Source organism: Cygnus olor, chromosome 15, assembly GCF_009769625.2.
Source record: "Cygnus olor isolate bCygOlo1 chromosome 15, bCygOlo1.pri.v2, whole genome shotgun sequence".
In the NCBI taxonomy this organism is placed as follows: Eukaryota; Metazoa; Chordata; class Aves; order Anseriformes; family Anatidae; genus Cygnus; species Cygnus olor.
The window spans coordinates 4,686,719-4,700,349 of NC_049183.1; the positions used below are offsets into that span (position 1 = coordinate 4,686,719).

General features: G+C 60.6%; 1 protein-coding gene across 1 annotated transcript in view; it reads left to right on the plus strand.

Moving 5' to 3' along the window:
* The first annotated feature begins 12,635 nt into the window (after positions 1-12,635).
* Positions 12,636-13,631, plus strand: part of CAPN15 (calpain 15) — a 48,019-nt gene continuing 47,023 nt past the window's right edge. The window contains 1 exon segment of the mRNA XM_040574299.1: positions 12,636-12,823. The gene's annotated coding sequence lies outside the window, so the exon portion shown is untranslated.

A 13,631-nucleotide genomic window follows, 5' to 3' on the forward strand; every position in this document is an offset into this window, starting at 1 on the left:
CGTTGCCTCATCTTTTCTGTTGTTAACTTTCTCCTTAGTCCAAGCTGTTCCAGTTGCTACTCATGTGGGAGTTTCTTTTGCTTTCCGTGAGTTTTATTGCTAAGCCCTTGTGATTTCCTCCCCACCTCCTTTTTTTTCTGATGCGATCTGACGGGAGGACGACGTGGGCCTCGCAGTAACAGCAGAGGTGCTGTAGATTTCTGGGAACTGTGTAATAGTCTGCTCAAAGGCAGGGTGTCTTGGCAAGCTCCTGCACACCTGCACACGACAACTGTCCTCTTCCAGACAGCCTAGCAATCCCTTTGCTATCAACTGCTTTTAATAGAGACTTATTAAAAGATAATAGGTTATCTTATTAAAAGGTAATAGAGACTAATAGGTGGAAGTTAAGCTTCCACCTGCGTGGATTTCCACATCCCAGCCAGCAGAGGGTAGCAGAAGTGGCACTGTTTCCTAGTGCCCCACTGGCCTCCCCTATCCCAGCCTGTGAATCGGCATGATGAGAATTTAGTCTGCCCAAAACGGCCTCTTCCCGAGCAAAGAATCCAGCTGGGGAGGAGAGCAGAGGTTCGTGAGCCCTCCCAAAAGGTCTGTCTGTTAGTTTGTTTTAAGGGAAGTAGGGAGGTGAGGTTTGGAAGTGCTGAGTCAAAATTCCTTATTCTTATTAAATTCTTTATTCAAAATTCTTTATCCTTTAGCACTTATCTCTGTCTTCATCCTCTCCTGACTCAGAGTCGTCCTGCTGTCACTGTCCCCTCACACCCGTGGCACTTTGCACTGAGGAATACTGCCCTCTACTCTAGTGCTAAACCCACAAGTATTTTGGTGGCTACTTTGGGGATAGAAATGACTAAAACAGCAATTCAAAGCGTAGCTGGAGGCACCGAAGGTGAGGGGCTGGGACAGGAGCACCGTGACCTTATGGAACCGCCGATGCTTGTGATGTCACGGCTGTAGGCAGGAACCCCCGGGGGTGCTGCAAGACCCCCCGTAACCCCCCCGGTAGGGACGGCACCTGCACGAGCACGCTGCTCCTCGCACCTGCAGAGCCATGGCCAACGCAGGGGTGAAAACCCTCCTGCAGTCGAAGGAGCTCCTGGAGGCCATGGAGCCCCCCCTGGGCAGCCAGGCACAGCCCCCCGTCCCCTGTCCCCTGCTGGGCCCGGTGGCCCCCCAGGCCCTCGCCAGGCACGCGGCCATCTCCTCCCCTGGGTAAAAGGCAGCTCAGGGTGGGAGGGCGTGGGGACGGGGACTGGGGAGTGGCTGGGGGGGCACTGGGGTCAGGGAAGGTGGCGAGGGGCGGCAGGACCCCTGCAGGTCATCATGGGGCGGCTCGGGGGAGGAACACCGGGAACTAGAGGGTCACCAGCAGGGCTGCGGGGTCAGCAGGAGCTGCTGGGGACACCGGGAAAATAGAGGGTCAAGGGGGAGATTTGGGAGGTAATGGGGGTGATGAAGGGTTATCGGTGGCAATAGGGGCTGGTGGGGGTCATGGAGGGGTTGGGAGGGTCTCGGGGGGGTTCCTTCCCATGGTCATGGGGGTCGCTGCCCCATGTGTCAGTCCCCCCATCGCAGAGTTCCCCAGGAACAGCACTCCCCAAAACTGCTACGGCCTGAAGAGAACCTTTGCCTGCACCAACTTGCTGCTGCTCAGCCTGGCCAGTCCTGACAGCTCTGCAGAGAGAGAGGCTTCCCTCGGCCCCCGCGTACACACGTCGTGCTCCCAGGATAAATCCGAGCCCGCCGCCCCCGTGGTGAGTGCCCGCTGGGAATGCCCAAAACATCCCTGGGAGCTCCCTGGTACCCCTGCCACACGAGTGAGGGACTGGCTGGCGTGCCCCACATCTCCGAGGTCCCTCTGCACGCTTCTGCAGTGCTTGTGAGGGACTGGGGACCCTGACATCTCCAGGGGACATCCCCATACCTGTGAGGATGCCTGGTACCCCCAGGGCTCCCAGATCTCCCCCAGGGAAACCCTGACACCTCTCCCCCTCTAGTGAGAGATCCCACAGGACTACAGGGAATTCACAGTACCCCAAGTCCCATGGATGTCAGAGCTCCAGCACCCCTAGGGGGCATCAGAGCCACCCGTGATCCCCTGTGTACCTATGAGGTGGGGCACAGGTGGCTGTTCTAGGTCACAGACTCAGTCCCAAGTCTCAAGAACGGGTGTGTTGGGCCAACGGGCACACGTAGAGCTGGTACGTGGGCCCTGGGATCACCACAGGGAGGGAGCAGACACCTCTCCGTAGAACAGGGAGGGATATGACTGTCACCACCCTACCAAAAAAGACTTTGCATGACGTGGAGCATGTCCTGGCATGGTTATGGCAGGAGAATGGATCATCACCACCTCGCCTGTCGCACTGAAGAAGGCAGAATGTGGGACTCAGTGAGCGGGACTAACCACCCACTGCAAGATGCCGTAGTGCCAACAGCGTGTTGTGTCCGTGCAATGAAGGTTCCTCTCTACAAATGCAGTGTGGCTCTTACCTTGGGGACCTTGGGGTTTGTTTGGACATCTCAGAAAAATCCTTCCGAGTCTTATTTCCCTCTTGTGCTAAATGTGGGTGATGTGTTATCTTGACCATGAAATCAAAGTAATTCTGGGTTTCTACAATATCTTAAATATCCTGTGTTACACATAAAACCCCATATACACGTGTGTGCACACACATCTACTCCATACCCATTTTTTGAGACGCCTACCTGGTAAAAGGTATTAGATCATCTCTGATCAGTGATAGGTATACGTATATAAAATGTATTTTTAGTTGTTACATATTCTTTGCACCCTTCTTGTTGCACAAAGCCTTCCACTACAACAGCTCAAGGACGCATAGAGGAGATCTCCCATATGGGTGATAGATCATGTGCTCTGGGCCATGACTTCCCAACCAGCCCTTTGGAGATCCATCAGGACCTGCTTGTTCCTCAGGCTGAGGCCAGGTACCAGGACAGTGTGGAAAATAGCTGCTTGCCAGTCTCAAACTAGGGTAAAACAGGAGGTAAGGATGGAGGGAAACGCTCATTAAAAGGTTGATGTTCTGGGAGACAAGGACTGGAAGATCCTCAGCTGGTTGGACACCCCAGCCTTCCTCTCTCTCACCTGATGTACCTCAAGCAGGAGCTGCTGGTTCCAGCACCTGCAAGAACTCATAGCCAAGAAGCCTGTATGCATCCTCTGGTGTTCTTCACCACCGGGCGTGCCATCCTCGATGCTTGGCGAGCTGGGTGGGCTCCAGGTCAGCCCCCAGCTTCTACCATCCCACAGGGTATCCCTTGGAGTATTAGCTCATGATCAGTGCCTAGCAAGATCATTTACATGAGGAGGAGACACTGAAGATTTGGAACCTTCTCAGCACTTCTGTCTACACTGACACACAGTGGAAGCCATGAGGCTTTGTATGGCATTTGCTCGTTGGATCTTGACTGTGCAAATCCATGAGAGGCTGAAGCCCAGAGTGTGAGAGAAGCGGCTGATGTTCTTGCAAAGCTGCTTGCTACCATATTTGAAAAGTCACGTTGAGAAGGGGAGAGCCTTCATGACCAGATCACATTTTCCGCCGTCATCAAAAAAGGTCCAACAGACGACCCATGCCAGCCAGTTTCACTTCAGTCCCCAGGAAAAAACATGGAATGACTCCTTGTAGAAGACATTTTTGGCAGATGAAGAAGATAGGGATGGGGAGCAGTTGGCACGGATTTACTAGTGTGGTTGCTTTCTGTGGTAAGATGGTCAGGTTTCATCCGGGCAGAGCAGTGGATGACATTTACCTTGACTTCAGCAAAGCTTTCAGTGCTGCTAAGGCATCTGTTTCCAGGAACATAGTTCACTGAAATATTGATGCCTCTGGTGCGTTGGCTGAACACTTGCTTCTCTTTAAATCAAAGACAGAAATAGGAACTTATCTCAGGTGCTGTAATAACTGGAATCCTCCTCTGGAATTGTCTGTCTCCATTGCTCATAGATAAAAACTTGATGGTCAGTACAATTTAAATGCCTCAGTTTAGATACCTAAAATTAGGTGATGTGCGTCCCCGTTCATCTGACTTCGTAACAGAACACGCTGGCATTCATTCAGTACTTGAAATTGCTTTGTAACTAAGTCGGTGTTATGTGTGCCTCTGAGGGCCAAGCATAATTTCAGACTCGTCACATCAGTGGAGCTGGATGTCAGAAGCTGGGTCTTAAGCACAAAAGGAAGTTGTGGGGAGCAGGGAGGCGGCCTCTTCTTACAGATAACTAGTGATAGGACTAGAGGGAATGGCCTCAAGTTGCACCAGGGGAGGTTCGGGTTGGAAATTAGGAGACATTTCGTCTCAGAAAGAGCAGTCAGGCATTGGGACGGCTTGCCCAGGGAGGTGGTGGAGTCACCGTCCCTGGGGGTGTTTAAGGAAAGGTTGGACGTGGTGATTAGGGATGTGGTTTAGTGGGTGACAGTGGTGGTAGGGGGTGGTTGGACCAGATGATCTTGGAGGGCTTTTCCAACCATTATGATTCTAGGTGGATGTGGTGTTAGAACCCACTGTGTAGAGACTCCTCCCTTTCCCCTCCTTCACTCAATACTATGCAGCTGTACTTCCTCTTGCATCTCAATTAATAATCAAATGCATAACAACACAAGCGACACTAAACGGGGAGGATCTGTTGACTCTCTCATGGGTAGAGGGGCCTTGCAGATGCTGATAGACTAGAGGGCTGGGCAATCACCCACCCGTTTCATGAGATTCAACAAGATTAAGTGCCAAATTCTGCACCTGGGAAGGGGCAACCCTGGCTGTACGTACAGACTGGGGGATGAGAGGCTGGAGAGCAGCCCCGCAGAGAGGGAGCTGGGGGTTGTGGTTGACAGCAGGTTGAGCCTGAGCCAGCAGCATGCCCTGGCAGGCAGGAGGGCCAACCAGGTCCTGGGGTGCACCGAGGCCAGCGCTGCACCGGTCAGGGAGTGCTCGTCCTGCTCTGCTCTGCCTGGTGCGGCCTCACCTCAAGCACGGCGTGCAGGTTTGGGCACCACAGTATGAGAAGGGCGAAAAATATTGGGGAGTGTCCAAAGGAGGGCTACAAAGATGGTGAAGGGCCTAGAGAGGAAGACCTATGAAGGGAGGCTGAGGTCCCTTGGTTTGCTCAGCCCAGAGCACAGCAGGCTGAGGGGAGGCCTCATGGCAGCCTGCAGCTCCCTCACGAGGGGAGCGGAGGGGCAGGCGCTGAGCTCTGCTCTCTGGGGACAGCGACAGGACCCGAGGGAACGGCATGGAGCTGGGACAGGGGAGGGTCAGGCGGGGGGTTAGGGAAAGGTTCTGCACCCAGAGGGTGGTCGGGCACTGGGACAGGCTCCCCAGGCTGTGGTCACAGCACCAGGCCTGCTGGAGTTCAAGAAGCGTTTGGACAATGCTCACACATCAGGTCTGGTTTTTGGGTGTTCCTGTGTGGAGCCAGCAGTTGGACTCGATGATCCTTGTGGGTCCCTTCCAACTCGGGATATTCCATGATTCTATGAAAAGGGACTTGACTGAATTGCTCACACCTAAGAGACAGAGGGATTTTAGGTGCTATGAGGATCCTTCCTCATCTCCAGATGTATTCAGTAAGGTTGAAGATATCAAGGATGAAGACATCTGCAACACAAGACCTATTGGATATGGGGACATCTAAGTGACATCTCCTACCTGAAACAGCCACCACCTTGTAGTCAGTGGTGCCTTTCTATGCCCAACTTCCCCCTGAGGATCCTGCCAGGTTTTGCCCTGCAGTGGTCAGGGCAACCCTGCCGGCTGTTGTAGGGTGCTGCCCCTGGGGGCCCACGCGCCTGGATCCTGTCCTGTGCTGTCCTTGGGCTCAGACACAGGAGCGCTGCTTTCTGCGATTTCCCCAGTCCAGGAAACCTGCTGGTAAGCGGGGGCAGCGGGGTCTGTACTTCTCCCAGTTCATGCCCAAAGAACAACGGGAGGGCTGTTTCTGCAGCCTCAAGAGAAGAAATGTCTACAAGTAACTGCATCAAAATGACCAGCAGTTCCTTCTTACGGAGAGGTGAACAGAAGCAAAAACTATTCATTTAGCTTTTGGCCCGTGTTGTCTTTAGAGGAGACTGCCAGGCCCACCACGTGTGTTGCTACCACAGTCCCCTCACAACTGCCTGAGCAGAAAGCCAGGAAAAGTCCAGCAGCGTGCAGATGATGTCCCCTGAATAAGTGCCCTTTTTCTTCCAGCAGCCATTAATTCCCCTTCTAACTGTAGCAGCGCGAACAGCGTTGCTTTTGCAGGAACAGCGGCCGTTTGTTTGTGCTCCCCTTTCCCACATCGGCGTGCTGTGAGGGTTTGGAGGTGCTCCACCGAGGTGTGGGCTGGGCAGGGCTGGGCCGTTTGTTTATTCAGAGCGGGGGGGGGGGGTTACAGGCGAAGCCAGGCAGGAGCAGGCCCTGGCCTCGCAGCACCCCAGGGGCAGCGTCCCCAGGCAGGGCCGCCGAGGTCCCCGCTGCGCGCTCCCCGCGGGGAGCTGAAGCCCGGCTGCCGGAGGGCCGAGGCAGCTCACTGCCGATCTGGGGTTTGCCTCATGCGCCGCCAGCTCATTAAGGGCTGTAATTAGCAAGCCTCGGCGGCTCCCTGCAAGGCGGCCGGGCAGGCGCGGAGCCGGCAACGCCGAGCCCCGGGGCTCCGTCTCCGCGCGGGGCACGCCCGGCCCGGCCCCGCTTGCTCCGGCTCCTCGCAGGCGGCGCCTTCCCCGGGGCAGCGCCCCGCCAGGGCTCGGCCCGGGGCGCCGGGGCCGGCTGCTGGGGAGCTGGGGGCTGCCGGAGCGCCCGCAGCCTCTGCCCGCAGCCCCCGGGCGCGCAGCTCGGCTCCGGTCCCCCGGAGCGAAATCGGGCTGGGCAGCGCCGGGCGAGCGCGGGGCCTGCGGGCTGCGGGCGGGGCCCGGGCAGCTCCGTGCCGGGCAGCTCCCGCGGGAGGGCCCCGGCCCCGGCCCCGGTCCCGGCCCCGGCCCCGGTCCCGGCCCCGCCGGGCAACTCCACGTGCCCGCAGCCGCAGGCCCGCGGCGAGCGGCAGCGGCGGGCCGGGGCGGGCCGCAAGGCGCTCTGGGAGTTGTAGTCCCCGGCCTGGCGCGGGGCCCTACCCGGCGCCGCCCTGCCCCGCTCCCGCCGGCTCCTCGCTGCCGCCCGCGGGGGTCCCGTGGCCGCCGCCCCGCCTCGGCGCCCGCCGGACTACAGGTCCCGGCGGGCCCCGCTCGCGCCCGGGCTTCCGCTGCTCCCGCGCGGCGCCCCCTGGGGCTTGTAGTCTCCCCGCGCTATTCACGACGGCCTCTGCGCCGTTTCCGCGCCGTAGCGGCCGGAGGCCGGAATGGGGCGCTACGCCACGGCGGCGGCGTAAGGGCGGGCGTTGGGACTCCGGGGCACGCCGGACCGGCGGCGGAGCGGGAGAAAGGCGGCGGCGGAGCGGCCGGGCGCCGGGGGGGGGAGGGAGGGTGGGGGGGAGGGGGCCGAGTCGCCGTGCCCGGGGGAAAGCGCGGGGCCGGCGGGCCGCACAGGTGAGCGGGGCCGGGCGGCGGGGGGGCGCCGGGGGCGCGGGTTGGGGCCGGGCCGGGCAGCGCCGCCTCCCCCCGGCCTCCCCCGGTGCCGCCGGGCGCCCGCCTGCTGCCGGGGGCCGGGGGGCTCCGTCCCGGGGCAGGGCCGGGGGCAGCCGAGGCGGCGGGGGGGGAGCCGCCGGGAGGGGCGCGCCGCAGCCCCGGGGGCTCGGGAGCGGCGGCTTCGGCCGGCCCGGGGGGCGGGGGGGGGACGGGGAGCCGGGGACGGGGAGCCGGGGACGGGCGGCCTCGCCCCTCGCCCCCCGCCGCCGCGCTCCCGTCCTTCAGGCGGGCGCTGCCCTCCGGACCGGGACCCCCCGGCTGGGGGCCCGCAGGGTTCCGGGCAGCCCCGGGAGCCTGCGGGAGCGCCGCCTCGAGCAGCGGGTGCCGTGCCCGCGGGGCCGGCTCTCCGAGGCGCCCTCAGGCTGCTCGGGCCCTGCCGCCTCCCCTTCTCGTCGTCGCCGCGCTTCAGCCCGCGGCCGCCGTGAACGCGTGGGCCCCCAGCCCCCGGGGAGGCCGTTACGGCGGGGGAAGGCTCCGAGTGCCGGCCGGCCTCGCCATTTCCTCAGCGAGCCTCCTCTCCTCGCCCCTAGCTGCGGCACATCCCTCCCTCCGCCAGCCGCACGCGTTCCAGGACGGCTGCGTGGTGCGACGGGGCGATGCGCGGCCGTGCTCCGCGCGGCGCCTCGCTTCCCCCGAGCGCTTCTTTTCCCAGATGGAAGCCTCGGCCGGTGCTCGGCGCGCCCCGGGCCTGCGGGCCGGGGATGTTGGCCGGGAGGTTTCCCGTGGCCAGGCGGGAGCTCGCGCGGCCGCCAGGCTGCGTGTGAGCGGGGACGGTGTCCCGCTGCCGCGGGGTGGCCGGGAGCTGCGGGTGGCGCGTGCCCCCAGGGAGCCGAGGTGGGCTGAGCGCTGCGGGTCGCGGCCGCCGACCGGTGGGGATGACCGCAGGTCCCCGCCGCCAACGCCTGTTGGTCCCGGCACGGGGCTCGGTGTCACCGTGGGTTCGCAGGGCGGCCTTTCCTTGTGCCTCAGGCTCCGAGCTCCCTTCTGTAAACCCGAGCAGAGCTGCGGTGGGAGGGCAGGGGACGGGCGTCCTGCGATGCCCCATGGCTTCCGCGTGGCCTTTTCCTGAGACCCGCTGCGGAGCCCGCTGGCTGGCGCCTGTGGGTGAGGCAGAGCGGGCCTGAGCTCTGGGAACCGCGTTGTGGTGTTGTGTTGGGTGAGGCGTCCGGTCCTGCTGCCCTTTGTCTGTGTAAATATTACCCCAGCATGTGCCGGAGAGGCATGATTCAAATTATCACGGCTGTGTGTACTTAGGGATGGTAACCGGTTTAAAGCTGCGTCAGCTTCTGCTTGTGTCCAAGGCTTTACCAGCTCAAGGCGGGAGGCAAGACCCAACACCGCTCCCTTCCCCAGGTGGGGTTTGAGGGCTGGAGAGGCCTTTGAAGGCTCCGGGTGGCGTTCTGTGTTTGCTGAGCCGCGTTGCTTCGTCAGGAAAGAAGAGCAGCCTGCTCGAGCCTGATGGCTTAGTGTGCAAGGGAGCCCGAGGTGCGCGCCAGGCAGAATGTCTTTTGCACTGGAATAAATATTGGAAAACAAAACTGCTAAAGTTGCGCACACGCACACACACACAAAAAAAAAAAAAAGGTTGGGCGTCCTGCCCAGGCGTGGAGCTGCCTGGTGTTGGCTGGAGGATGGGGTGAGCCTGCGCTGGGTTCTGTGGGAGCTTGCAGGGTTTGCAGCGGTCGCACAGGAGACCCAGGCGGTGCGTCGGGGTCGCTCGCTGCCCGGCGAGGTGCGGGCGGGAGAGATGCTTTCCTTCTGTCCTCCTGCTTCATCTGGAGCCCCCCCTTTTTTTTTCGTTTCTGAGTTGACGTCGGGCCTTTCTGTGGTCTGTGGCCACTTTGGGAAGCGCACGCCGGAGCCTGGTGTCCTGCAGGAGGGCTTCCTGCGGCGGCTCGCTCCCAGGGAGCAGCACTGGGAGGAAACCAGCACGGCGAGTGGGTTTGCTGGAACCTGGGGCTCCCGGAACCATCACGTGTGGTGCAGCCTTGGGAAAGCTCGCTGTATGGGCGAGTCGGCGGCTTCCTCCTGTTTTTCCACCGTAATCCTGCTCTTCGGAGCGAGCTGTGCTGCCCTCCGGGAGCCTCCTGTGTCTGCCCACGTTTGGCTCGGTGCTGCTGGTCGCTGCTGGATCCACGCGGCCCTTCCCAGGCCGTCGTTACCGAGCCTGGCAGGGAGGAGCAGGCTACCCCTGAACTTCTGTTGCACTCTGGTTGCTATCTGGGGTGGTGTTGCTCGCCTGGTGTTCAGCAGTGGCAGCTGAGGAAGCCGAGGAAGGCAGAAGGGCTGTTGTCTGTGCTGGAGATAAGTTTAACTCTTGCCTTCGCAGCTCCTGCGAGCCCTCTCTGTGCGTCTCGGCCGGGCTGATAGGAAGCGAGGGCGTTGTTCCCGAAACTCGCTCACATTCGGTTGCTTAAAAGATAAGGAGGGGTTTTGTGTGCCATTTCCCCTTGCTCTGGAAAAAATGCCGCTGCCCAGGTGCCCGGGCAGAAGAGGAAGTCCTAGAAGGAAATAAGATCTGAAGAAATGTGTCGCAAGCAGAAAGAACAATTGTTTTTCGGCATTTACATTGCGGAGCGAAGTCCTGTTCATCCAGCCGACGTTTGACAGCCGAGATAATACATTTATATTGATGCAATTAGCAGGACGTGGGGTTTGCTGAGTGGCTCGGGGGCAGCACGCTTCTCAGGCTAACTCCAGCAAATAGATCAGTGAGGACTGGAAGGCTGCCGTGGGTTGCTAGAATTGGCCCTTCGGGTTTCTGGAGGTTGAGTACATAACTGCTGATATTTCCTATTGTGCTGTACCCTGCCTAGTCGAAAAGAAAATAACTTGAGGGAACACAGGGCTATTTTTGCCAGCTTGAGATGATCAAGTTTGATTTCTAAAAACTGAAGCCGAGTCTTTAGGCTTGTGCATTAAAAGCAGTATTGGAACCACATTTCTGTTCCCCTACAAAGGCATGCCTGCGCGCTTTGCCAGCAGTGCAGACGCCAAGAAGTGTCCGTCGGGAGGAAATAGCTTTTCCTTCCCTGCAGCGCAGCCCCTCGGGTAGCAGCCCAGGGTGCCTGCTCAGCGCCCAGGGCCGGCGTTGGGATCGGTGGTGGCGCTGTCCCCTCCGGTGGCACCGCTCCAACGCATCTCTGATGTGCTTCCCCTGGGCCACCTCGGACCCAGCGCCAGCCTGGGTGATTTCGGGGCACCGAGGAGATGGCAGGCAGCTTCCCAGCCTGCCTCAGGTTGCGTTCCTCTGCCAGCAGATCGCTCTGCTCCCGAAACCAAGCCGTTTGCGGGGGGGCTGAACCTTGGGCAGCTTTGCCAGGCGAGGCGGCGCCTCCCCAGCGGCTGCACGGGGTGGTGGAAGCGGGCACGGCGGTGTGCCGGGGAGACTTTGCTCTCCGGAGCTACTGTGGCACTGCTGCGGGCAAGGTCCCGCTCCGCTGCTTGTCCGCACCCATCGCCTGCCGGCGGGGAGCTCGGGCAGCCCGTGGAGTTGCAGCACGGCCAGAAGGTTTTACGGTAAGCCCTGGGAGTTAAGCGGTTTCTCTTCCCAGACAATGCGTCTGCGAACACGTTTCCTGCGGGAAAAGGGACGCGGTGGCACATAGACCGACGTAGGTATTTGTGGGGTGCTCCATCCTCTGGTGCTTATCTCGCTGCCTCCTGAGCTCTGTAAGACGTGAGCCGCAGGGAGCCGCGGGGGCTCGCCGGCTGGAGCACCCAGCGACGCCACGGGCCGGGAGATCGCTGTGCAGCCTGCGCCGTGCAGACCCTCGGGCCGAAAGGCTCGGGGTGGGCCTTTCAAGCCTCGATCTGTCCCTTAGTTGTTTTTTTGCTGGTTCCTGAGCGGCATCTCTTGCTTGCGGTGTTCTTCGCGAGCTGCTTTGCTGCCGTTAGCAGCACGTGCTGCGGGCCCAGGTGCTCACCGCAGGTTGCCCGCTTCCCACTGCCCGGAGGTCTCAGCGGCGCTCGCGGAGAGAAAAGCTCCTCGCGAGAGCACCGCGCCCTGCCACGGCAGCGACCGCTCGCACCGGTGGCAGGCTGCGGGGAGAAGGCGAGGCGGTGGGCACGGGACGGGCCCTGTTGGTCCTGTGTGCTTCTGCCCCGCTCCCAGAGAGGCTCGGGGGTGCTCGTGTGTTCTGGCTGAAACCTTCCTTGTTTTTTTTCGCCTCCTCCCCAGTCTGAAATAGAGAAAGGAAAGGCGTGCCGTTGAGCCAAACAGTCGTGGACAAGGATTCCTGTTGCTCTGTCTTATAAAAGCCGGTCCTGAAGGAGACAGCACTTTCACAGAGTGTGAATTTCGTTAAAACAGGTTGTTCTGGGAGCAGGGGATATGAAGGGGCACGGGGAAATGTCCTCAGGGAGGGAGGTTTGTTGCTTTTGCTGAGGCAGGCGTTCAAACGTCATCTGAAGGTATGGGGACGGGCACATTTGACATAATCAGAGGAATTTCTGCTTTTGAATTTCCAGTAGCTGTAACTGCTAACGGTGTCCTGGCCGTGCACGGTAATTAACATCTCTTTTTGTCTTTGAACAGCCAGGCAGCGTGCCCCTCCAGACATCCTTCCGTTCGCATGCAGATCTCCTGGGGGATCCTGTCCTGTTGCTAATTGCCGAGAGCTGTCCAGAATCCTTATCGTTAAGATCCTGCTGCGCTCGTGAGGCGCTCTGTTACCCGATACAGCCGAGCCCGGCACCGCGACGCTCAGCAGCCGCCGTGGAGCGAGGCCAGCGGAGGGAGCAGGGCCGTACAGCCACAGCCTAAGGCGCTGACAGCAGAGCGAAGAGCCCGAGCCGACCCAAAAGCGCGCGACTCCCGTCTCCGGGTGGGATCGAGCGCCGGCCCCTCGCCAGCCCGGTGCTGCAGGAAGCACCGAGCCCTCTGGGAGCTGTAGTTCGGGCGGACGCCGAGTGAGCGACCCGAAATGTGAGGTTGGTTGCGTGCGCTGGTGCGATGCTGATCGGCCCGGAGTCTCGGCAGCCCTTTATTCTCACGTGCCTTCCCTCTCCGTTCACCAGCTCGGCGCAGCTGCCGCTCCTCCTGGCAGGCGCAGCGGTGCCGGCGGTTCTGCGCAGAGACCATCTAGCATGCTCCTCCAGCCGGGCCGTTCAGCTGGCGCCAGCGGCAGCCGTTCGATCCCAGGGACGCCGGGCTGACCTCGCACCAGCCGGGCATCGCCTCTGCAGAGCAGAAGCCGGGTCGGGTGAGAGGCTTTTCTGTCTGCAGCTGGCGCTGGGCTGGGCTGGGAGGGGCTGGAAGGGAAAAGACCTGTGTTTCGTGAGTGTGGTTACCCCTGCTTCCTCTCCGCCGTGCTCTCGTCTCGTCTTTCTCTCGTTTTGGTTCCTTCTGAGTGTTCCCTTCTCCGTCTGTGTGAGGGCCGCACGCTCTTACGGGTGGGGATGCTGCCGTCCCCTGGGTTGCTCGTGGTGAAGAAGAAACTGTAGGAGCGGAAAAGGAAACGAGGGCTCATCCAGGACCTTGCAGCCTTAAACTGTGGGGTCTGCGTGAGTGTCTGAGCATGCGTTTGAGGCAATGCAAGGGCAGGAAAATAAATTAATCTAAGCAATTGTGCGTTGCATTGCCTGCAGTCACCACAGTGCCAGGCTGGGAACTGCCACGGCACCGGGACGGCAGCGTGGCCGTGTTGTGCCGTACGCAGCCGGGCTGCTTTTAGCCTGGTGGCTTGCGGCTGCTCTGCAGAGACAGGGCAAGGCGGTGAGCGGGGCAGCTGCTCTGAGCTGCTGCCTTCAGGACACGCTCGTGGTGTCCGCTGCAGGGCAGTGTCTGTTGGGGCTGGCCTTGCGTCTGAATGAGCCGAGCTGACGTGGCCTCGGCCCAGGCCAGGGCTTTGGATTAATCAGGTGGATGCTGGCGTGCTCGCTGTCGGCCGATCGGGTCTGCCTGGGTGCTTGTGGGCTAGCTGGAGTCTCTGTGTGACTTTGGTCTCCGGTCTGCAGGAGTCTTTTTACGGTTCGGGGTCGATGAAGCCCGGCAGACGCGCTGTGATCTCC